Raw genomic sequence first — 10,060 nt, forward strand, 5'->3', positions numbered from 1 at the left:
TCTAGAAATTACCATGGCTGATGGGCCGACAGGCAAAAGACTTTACCAATGAAACGGCACAATTCAGAAATCATTTCTTTTCAGGTATGTTTACGGAGGAGCCCACACCAGGGTTTTTAAGTGACCTGTAGCCTCACCGGATTCCATCAGGGCTGTGCCCTTGTCAGTCTGGAGACTCTGAAACCTGGGATGGGTGCAGACCACATGCTCTCAAGAACAGAAGGACAACCCCCAGGGTGTCCTGCGTCCCCAGAATCACAGCCCTGGAGCAGGGCTATAAACGTCCTAAAGGAACAGCTGGGCCTCTGCTCTCACTCTCTTCAGAAACTACTTACTATTCCCCTTTCACTAGCTTGGTGTCCAAGTTCAATCGCAGGTCATTTCAGATAGAAATGATTTAAAATGGGAAGTATAAAAGGCTGTTGAGGGGTGCCTGGGTGGCTCAGTCGGTTTAGCGTCCGACTCTCGGATTCCTGTTGGGTCGTGATCTCACCGTTGTGAGTTCGAGCCTCCTATGGGGTTGGGCGCTGACAGCATGGAGCCTGCTTGGGATTCTCTTTTCCCCTCTCTGCCCCTCCCCCACTCGTGCCGTGTGTGTGTGTGTGTGTGTGTGTGTGTGTGTGTGTGTGTGTGTGTGTCTCTCTCTCTCTCTCTCTGAAAATAAATGAATTTTTTTTAAAAAGCTTGTTTAGATAGACCACTTCCAAAAGAAATGATGCAGCACTACCGCACTTTCAGGGAGCAGTACTTACTGAGTTCAATAAAAGCCAAGATATACAATCCCTTCATGTTTAAACCCCTGGCTCCCCATCATTCCTTTAACAAATATTCGTTTGCTAAGAGCCTATTATGTGGTAAAACCCAGGGAAGTGCAGGCAGTAACAGTAATAAACCAGAAATGCCCCTCCCCTGCGGCTCTTATGTTCTATTGAGGTGAGATGGAAGATAAACATACAAAAATTAAAATACAATAGTGAGGGGGCGCCTGGGTGGCTCAGTCGGTTAAGTGTCCAACTTTAGCTCAGGTCATGATCTCGCGGTTCGTGGGTTCGAGCCCCGCGTCGGGCTCTGTGCCTACAGCTCAGAGCCTGGAACCTGCTTCAGACTCTGTGTCTCCCTCGCTCTCTGCCCCTCCCCCGCTCGTGCTCGGTCTCTCTCTTGTCTCGCAAACATAAATAAACGTTAAAAAAAATTAAAATACAACGCTGAGGCTGGGGGGCTGGCTCAGTCAGTAGATCGGGTGACTCTTGATCTCAGGGTCCTGAGATCAGGTCCCGCGTTGGCTGTGGAGCCCATTTAAAAACAATATACACATACACACACTCTTCATGTCAGGCAATGCTGAGTGCTGCGGATTAAGATCCAGCAGACAACAGGGGAGCGGAGAGTGCACAGGAGGGAGAGTGAGGGGGGAGGTGCTAGTTTAGCTGGGTAGCTGCAGCACCAAGGCTCTGGAGAGGCCAGGTGGCTGGGCTCCCTTAACTCCCTCGCAGCAGGGGCTGACATGTGCTAGCACGGTAGCCAATGATACACGAGCCGAACTATACTGTACTTCCAAATTTGTTTTTACGCTTCAGAAGTTTCTGGATGAGAAAATGATTACTTACGTCCTTCTCTCCTGACTGTGGGCCTGGTGGGGGCTGTGTGTGACAGTATGGTGCCTCCTCAACAGCTGAGTTCAACCAGAAACGTTCCAGAAAGAACAGTAGCCCCCAGGACGGTATCTGCTCCCTACCCAAATTAAACCCCTAAAGAACCCACAGCAATTTTGGAAGAGAACAGGCCAAAGTTTAAAAAAAAAAAAGAAAAGTTCTCAGAAAAGGAACAAATATAGTAAACAGAGGGCCTGGTAAGGAGAGAGTCTGTCTTAAAGTTCCCTCACAGGATGCTGACAGGCCCCTGAGAAACTGCTTCCAAACAGTCATGAACTCTAAGCTGAAGAGAGTGGTGGACAGAACACAGGTCTCCAGACTGGGGGCCACACATTTCGAAGGGTAACAAGACAGCCCTTAAGGTGCAAAAGGAAATACTCCATTTCTATTTATTTTCAATGCCACCCTTCTTCAAATGTGCATTTCTGTGTTTCATAACGTCTGTATCTTAGCATGATAAATTTACATGCATGCAAGTGTATATACACATAGGCACAAACACACAGACACAGACACATATATTTGCACAGGCATACACACACATTTATTGAGATGGTGATTTTGTACGGAAGGGGTATGCACGCTGAAAAACATTTAGAAACCCCACTACAAAGAAATCACTGTTCCTTGGATTAAGGTATTAAACACTCAAACGAAAGCTTTTGTCCTTTATGAATAATTAAAACTGTGATTCCTAAAATTACTTATTAGAAACTTCAGTACAAAGAAGACTGTATCCCAGAGCTATTCCTGAGCCACGTGAACACCCACTGTCCAACCAGGAACCAAATGCATTATGAAGCCCCCTAGAAGACGGAAAGCCATCATCTGACTATACAGGCCACTACGCCCCAAGCACTGCCATCAGAAATGCTTTTTTGAGTATCCACAAATAGTTCATCCCAGCATACATAATTTTTTTATTTATCCAAGAGTTCTTGCTTTCCACAGGAACAATTTTTAACATTGGCTCTCTACCTAGATTTTTTCTACTGATGAGTAACTGAATGCACAACCCAACAGCCTGCTCGGGCAACTCGGATTGCTCGAACAGCTCGACCAACGAGGAGCTTCTTCCAGATTTAGCAAATATGTGAAAGTGAAAAATATGGAGTAATCCCACGGGCAGAGCTGAACAAGCCCCTTCGGACTAAACGTATGTTCGGGAAACAGGAAGGGAAGAGTATTAAAACGCCGAGAAAATGGGGAAAGCTCACGGTTCTCTTACCCACTACCCGAAAGTAACACAAAATAAAATAATACCCAGCTCCAAAATAAGTTCAGAAAGTCCAACAACATTCCGATTTTTCCCACAGGCTTTTCAGTGCCTAAGACCTCCAGAGGTCACAGGTCACAGTGGGGCCCTATTTTCTAAGTCATTCAGTCAGTCAGTCATTAAAATATTTCTTAATCACCAACCATGCAGAGCACGGTTCTAATTACCAGGGACACACTACAATTGAACTCATTTCTGTCTTAGAATAACCTGGTCAGCAGAAGTAGCCAAGGAGGCTTGACACCCTCTTTCAGGATGTCTGGAAAAGGCAGAAAGATCGGAGCCAGCTGGTAAGAAATTAGGTGCGTTAGGACTTAACGATAGCCGAGAGTGATTCCTTGTAAACCTAGAAGCTTCCAGAGCCACTATTCATGGCTGAGCCAGTTTGACAATTTCATCCCCGACTTAGGTAGAGATAAAAACAAAACAAAAAAAAACAAAACAAAACAGTCTGATGTTCTAAGCAAGCAGCCTTCCTTTGGGAGGGCAGGCAAAGGTGCTAACCAACAGAATCAAACTCCCAAGAAGCACCCAGGGTAGAACCAGCTAAAATAAAGGAAAATGAAGCACCATAGATGTGGGTCTTGCAGCGACGTTAGTGCAGGAAGGCCAACCATGGCTAGTGGCAGTATGTGATTAACGACTCGGGGGTTTTAGTGAACAGGAAACTCACTGAGTCTGGGTAACATGGCCACCAAAAAAAAAAACAAAAAAAAAAAACAAAAACAAAAACAAAAACTGAACACAGGCCTGGACTCTATCAGTGCGAGTGGGACACGCAGGCTGAGGGAAGGGTACTCCTACTCTGCCCAGGTCAAGCTGAGTGGGAAGCCTTCAGTTCGGGGTCCGAGTGTGACAGGTGGTGCTCAGTGAATAACTGAAATACCTCTCTAGAAAGATCTGTTCCACGGGCCACCAAGGGAGTAGAATGCAAATAAACAGGAAGAGTTCGATTTCAGTGCTGTGGGTAAAAAACACTCGTCTAGGGGCGCCTGGGTGGCTCGGTCGGTCCAGCGTCCGACTTCGGCTCAGGTCATGATCTCACGGCCCATGAGTTCGAGCCCCGCGTCAGGCTCTGCGCTGACCGCTCAGAGCCTGGAGCCTGTTTCAGATTCTGTGTCTCCCTCTCTCTCTGCCCCTCCCCTGTTCATGCTCTGTCTCTGTCTGTCTCAAAAATAAATAAACGTTGAAAAAAAAATTAAAAAAATAAAAAATAAAAAAACACTCGTCTAGTAGTCAAAAACCTCGGAAGGGTGGAGCCCTCCACCCCTTCCAGGCAATGTTCAGGTATTGCTGGAAGACCACTCGTAGGGCATTATTAAGAGATCCCTGCATCACAGAAGGGCTGGACTGCGATTTCCAAACACTGGTCCTCAGTGAACTTTTCACTGGCCCGTGCAAAAGGAAAAAGGGTCCATGTCTGGGAGGGTATATATGCACAAGTGGGATAATTAAAAAAAAAAAAAAATTTTTTTAATGTTTATTTTTGAGAAGGGGGAGACAGAGCGTGAGTGGGAGAGGGGTGGAGAGAGGGAGACACAGAATCAGAAGCAGGCTCCAGGCTCTGCGCTGTCGGGCCCGACGTGGGGCTCGAACCCGTGAACCGTGAGATCATGACCTGAGCCGAAGTGGAGACGCTCAACCGACTGAGCCACCCAGGCGCCCCTCATGTGGGATAATTTTAACAAATGTCTTCTCTGGAGGGGAAGAACCTTCCTGTCTGAAGGCATGCATACTCTTTCTTCCTTTTGGGGGGGTGGGGTGGGGTGAGGAGTGGGGTATAAATACACCTTGATGAAATGCATCGAAAGTAGATAGGAACTGATGCTGTTAATTTTCAGTATGTTCGTGTAGCAATACTGCATACTGGGGGGGTAGGCGGGGGGGAATATCATGGAACTGGGTTACGCTAAATATGAAACCTCTCAAGAAACAGAACCTCTCCTGTGGGTCAGATCTGGCTCTCTCCAACCACTCTTGGGAACCAAAGTTTATGAATCAAGTCCAGAAAGGATTGAAATCATTTACCTCTGAAGTTAAGAAGCATTTAAAGTCCTATTATACTGTTATCTCTCCTTCAAAGGGGTCACGGTGACATGTGACTGGAACAGAAAAGCGATTTCTGCCTCACTGATTCCAAGGTAAACCAAGTAGCTAGAACTCTCAGGAATGTTCGCATACAAACACACCGTAAGGCAATGAACGCAGACACAATCATGAAAACGATAACTGTCACAGTGAGTCCTTTGCATTACGCGAATACCTTTGTTTTAAATGTTCAAGAAATCTAAAATATTGCTGCTGAAAGGGATCATGGAAATACTTTATCCAAACTCATTTGTGACAGGCAATAGAAGGAAGAAAGTAGAGGTTCCTGTTCCTCCCGCCTAAAGCTCTCCCTAGTCTATCACCCTGCAAGGGAATTAGGTACAATAATGGATGCAGAAAAATCTGGAACACGGTTCCCTGCATTCTTCAGAACTGTACATTGTATCTCACTCAAGTTCAAAACAGGAAAAAAAAAAAACTGCTTTGCTTTTCAGTTAATAGTAACAGTCTAAATTTTCTTCAAGTTCAGCGCATCTTTGAAAAGATAAGTAATCCTAAACCACCAGGACAAGCAGACCATAAACGCAAAGACTTTAAACTAGTTTTCATGACCAAACCCAATACTTTTAAACCAGTTTCAATTACCAGACAGTTGCCCTTTCAAGGTTAGTGAATATTTCCTCACGTTCACGAACAGACAGATTTTCAAAATGAATAACCCACTATTCCCTCCTCTGCCTCAGGTAAAAAGATCCCCAAGGTGGACAGGTGTTTACTAAGCTCAGGTATCGAGGAACCCTTTAAAATGCCATTCCAGTCTCAAGGCGGGGGGGGGGGGGGGGGGGGGGCAGGCAACTTACAAGCCCACAGTACACAGCTTTAACTACAATAAACCTCATAAAAGCCAAATCACGATGCTCTGATAATTCCCATCACATTCCATAAAATGAAAGCTCTTGGAAAAAGGCAAAGATTTAAAAACACAAGCATCTGATGAAAAATATACACTTAAATCGGCTGGGGAAAATCTGCAGCCCCTACCCCAAAGCCAGAAGCTCTACCTCCATACCTGCAACGTATGTTATTTTCTCTTATTTTCCACACCAAGTGCTTATACTGCTTCTTACCCAAGTTCATTTCACCCCATCTATAGGTAGCATGTGGGTACTGATAAAAGCTGTTTCTGATTCCATTTCCTACTTCCCAGATGTTTGCTAGAGTTTTCTTTTTTTTCTTCAGCTATTTATGAATGCGCTCCAATTTAGAACAAACAAATTCAACATGTCATATTTTAATCTGGGCAAGACACACAATAAATGGCAGCTATAAAATAAGTCCAAGATATTTCTCCAGCTTATGAACAAGTATGCCTACCGAGGCAAGATTTGGACAGGCTGCCACGGTCTTGGTCTAGGAAAAAAAGTACTTAAAATGTATAACTGAGAACCTGCTGTTGCTGATTACCTGCTGGCTACAGTAATTCTCATAAAAAGGGGTTGTGCTTGGAAATGAAAAACCAAGTGTCAACCGGGAGAAAGACAGAAAGACGTCTCTACCAAATTCTTGGTATGAATCATGCATATATATACTTCCAACTACACGCATCACTGAAACCTTAGGAAGAATCAATGATTTTGTACACAAAACTCAAGATTGAAGACTGTACTTTCTCACGAATAATGTTGTTTTATACCTCTCTGAATCAAGCAGTGAACTCCTAAGTTAAAAAAAGTGAAAATATGGTCTAAATCCAGTCCTCGAATATATTCCTCAAACAAAAACATGAAAACAGACATCCTTAAATGTGTGACTAAAAATGGTGACCAAGTTGTCTCTTGAAATTCATCTTTAAGAATGCCAGAAATAATGACGCTTTTTGAAGTGGAGATAAACGTTTGTTTTATACAGAAGTAGTATATTTCAAAGAAAGCAACAGTTCTGGAGATTTTCCCCCCTCCCATCACTAATTGCAAAACTGGAAAAAATTGCAACCTGGATTGCAGATAGGCAACTCAAAAGCGCAGTTTACAAATGCCCGTCATAAGAAAGCCATCTAGTGTTAACATTTAGAAATGAAAGCTGCAGACAAAAGAGGCAAAGAAAAGAAAAATCTTAGTGACTATTTTGAACTTACTGAGAGCAAACCTATGAGAATCGTCAAGATTCTTTGTTTAAAAAAAAGGGGGGGCCATCATCATGAAAACCAACTCCTAAGCTAAACAAAATCCAAAACATGTACAATTTCATTTTGACCAAAATCATGTTTTGGTGACCACAATTCCGTGACCAATGCACTTGATTTTTCCAATACTCACGCTGGAGTCATCTTGGGCTGAATTAATTTAACTGAAGCAGGTTAATGATGACAAATATCTCCCAGAGGGGTAATGCCAAGTTGTTTTCTCTTCCCCAGAAGCATCGGCTCTCGCTTGCAGATGATGAACTGAAATTGATTCTTTGGGTTTGTGGCACGGTTGAAAATTAATCTATAGGCGCTCGTGGGGATACTCCCAAGACGTGGTCAAACTAGCTTTAATAATATGGGGGGACCCGACAAGGCCCGGGAGCGGAGGATGGAGCGAGGCACGGAGACCGGAGAGGTGGCAGAGCGGTCGGGACCCCAAAGGGTGGTCGCGCCGAGTTAGAAGGGCGCTCGCCGCGCCTCGGGATCTTACAAAAGAGGGAGCGGGGCGCCGGCGAGAGCGCGCGCCGGGGGCGCACACCTTCCCGGGGGAAGACACCCCGCAGCAAGTTCAGCAAGTAACCCCGCCCGGCGCGCCGGTGCACAGCGTCCCGCAGCCTTTCATCTTCGCTCTTGGGTTAGTCACAGAGGAGTTGCTGCGCACCCAGAGGAGGTCCTCATTAGTGCTCGTGTCACCAAGACGGGAATAACCTTTCTGCCGATCGATAACTTTGAGAGAACGAGCGGCGGCGGCTCCTCTTCCACCCGGGGCTCGGAAGCGCGGGCGCGTCTGCCAGCCGGACCCCCCGCCCCGCGCCCCTGCGCTGCCCCCGGCCCGGCCATCAGCCCCCGAAGCGCTCCCGGGGCAGCCCCTGCACCCCGGGACAGTCCTCGCGGAGGCCGTGCCCAGACACCACCCGAAGGCTCCCGAGCGGATCCCGCCTCGCTCCCCGTCCGCTCGCCCGACACGCACCTCGGAGACGCAGTCCGCCGGGACCTGCTACAGCCCACGAGCGCGCGGCGGCGCGTACCGGGGCCGCCGCCTCGCCGCCCGCCGCTGCCCGGGGCTGCCCATCGGCCCGGACTCTGCCGGCGCCGGGCTCCGGCGGGAGGCGGCCCGGACCCGCCGGCTGCGGCTGGAGCTGTCGGCCTGCGCTCGGGCGGGCGGGCGGCCGGGGCGGGGGCGCGGCGCTGCTCCTCCTCCTCCGTCGTCCTCCTCCCGCTCCGCCGGCTCCTCCCGGGCTCCCGGTCTGCCGAGCCGGCTCCCGACGCCGCCGCCCGCCCGCCCGGCGGCACCGCCCCCCGCCCGCTCTGCGGCCTCCCATTGGCCGCCGCCTGCAGGCCCCCTCGGCCCCGCCCCGCGATTGGGCGCGGGCGCCGTCCGTCCCGCCGCCCCGCGGGGCTCGGGGCTCAGCCGGTGCGCGGTTCCCAGGCCCCGCGGCGCGCGAGAGCGGCGCGTCCCGGAGGGGTTAGGGCGCCCTTCCCCGCGAGGGGGACTGCGGGGCGCGGGGGCGCGGCGCCTGGTGACCTCGGGGGAGGTACAGCCTACCTGGACCCGCGCCCCGGGGGAAGCGGCGCCGCCCTCCGCGGACTCGTTTCCCCCCCTCCGGCCGGAATAAGTTAAAAACCCCGAGTCCGGCCGCGAGCGGCCCCCTAGCGCCGTCGCGACCCCGCCTGGCCCTCCACTCTCCGCGACTGGGAGAGACGCGCCCGCCCCGGGCTCAGGTCCCTGCGCCGCCAGAGCCTGAGTGTCGCGGGCCGAGAGACCCAGCCAGCCGCGGGCGCTGCGCGGGCACCTGCCTCAAGACGCAGCGGAATCGCGGCGGCCGGCGACGGCCCAGACCACTGTCTCACTGCGTTCAGAAGACGACGGCAGGAGGGGCGAGCTCCCACTGGGTGCCGGCCTGGGAGGGCGCCCCAGGGCCGCCCAGGCGGTGTTCCTACCGTGTGCCGGCCTGGGGGGAAGGGGGCGTCCCGGGACCGCCCTGGGGATGTCCCTACTGCGTTCTGGCCCGGGAACGCGCCCCGGGACAACCCTGACTGAGCCCCTGCGCTCTGGGGCTGGGGTAATAGGTTGCACGGTAAGATGAGGTCAGGTAGGTGCCAGCGCCCTGGAATGCTCCACAGATGAAACCTTTCCAAGCTAGGGGGCGGGGTGCTAGGCGAGAAGTCCAGGCGCTGCGGGCCCAGCCCGGAGCCCGCCCACCCCGCGCCGCAGGCAGTCCTCAACCTAGGGTCGGAATGCTTTTGGATCTTTATCTAGAGGAGAAGGAAATGAACTTTTTTATACCCATCTTTTTCTACTTTGCTAGGAGATGTTGATCACCCAGGAGGAAGCGCTACCTGAAACTATTAATATAAATTGCTTGACACTTGAATTGGTTGCTGAAAGATTCAAAGGACTCTTTTTTTTTTTTTTTTTTTTTTTTGAGATTGAGGGATTGCGAGCATGGGAGGGGCAGAGAGAGAGAGAGAGAGAGAGAGAGAGAGAGAGAGAGAAGGAGACACAGAATCCGAAAGAGGATCCAGGCTGCCAGCCCAGCACAGAGCCCGAGGCGGGGCTAGAACTCAAAAATTGCTAGATCATGACCTGAGTCGAGGTCAGCGCAACTGAGCCACCCAGGAGCCCCTCAAGGAACTCTTTGAAGAGAAGACATTTTTAGGGGCGCCTGGGTGGCTCAGTCAGTTAAGCCTCGGATCAGGTCATGATCTCACGTGTTCCTAGCGCTCGTGGGTTCCAGGCACGCGTGGGGCTCAGCGCTCACAGGCTCACAGTCTTACCGTGGGACTTTCCCTCCCCCTCTCTCTGCCCCTGCCCTGCTTATGCACGTGCTCTCTCTCTCTCAAAATAAATAAAAAGAGAGAGAGAGAGAGAGAAGACTTTGTTTAAGCTATGGTGGA

The 10,060-nt window shown here is 50.2% G+C and overlaps 1 protein-coding gene across 6 annotated transcripts in view; it reads right to left on the minus strand.

Annotated features, from left to right (window-relative positions):
• SIPA1L2 (signal induced proliferation associated 1 like 2) overlaps positions 1-8,419 on the minus strand; it is a 222,990-nt gene extending 214,571 nt beyond the window's left edge. For 5 of the 6 annotated variants that reach the window (XM_053207440.1, XM_053207443.1, XM_053207442.1 and 2 more), the window contains exon 1: positions 8,133-8,419. The gene's annotated coding sequence lies outside the window, so the exon portion shown is untranslated. Of the gene's footprint in view, positions 1-7,292; positions 8,012-8,132 lie in introns of those variants that run through there. The other variant, XM_027046991.2, reaches the window with a different exon arrangement.
• Positions 8,420-10,060: the final 1,641 nt, after the last annotated feature.

Source organism: Acinonyx jubatus, chromosome D2, assembly GCF_027475565.1.
Source record: "Acinonyx jubatus isolate Ajub_Pintada_27869175 chromosome D2, VMU_Ajub_asm_v1.0, whole genome shotgun sequence".
NCBI lineage: Eukaryota > Metazoa > Chordata > Mammalia > Carnivora > Felidae > Acinonyx > Acinonyx jubatus.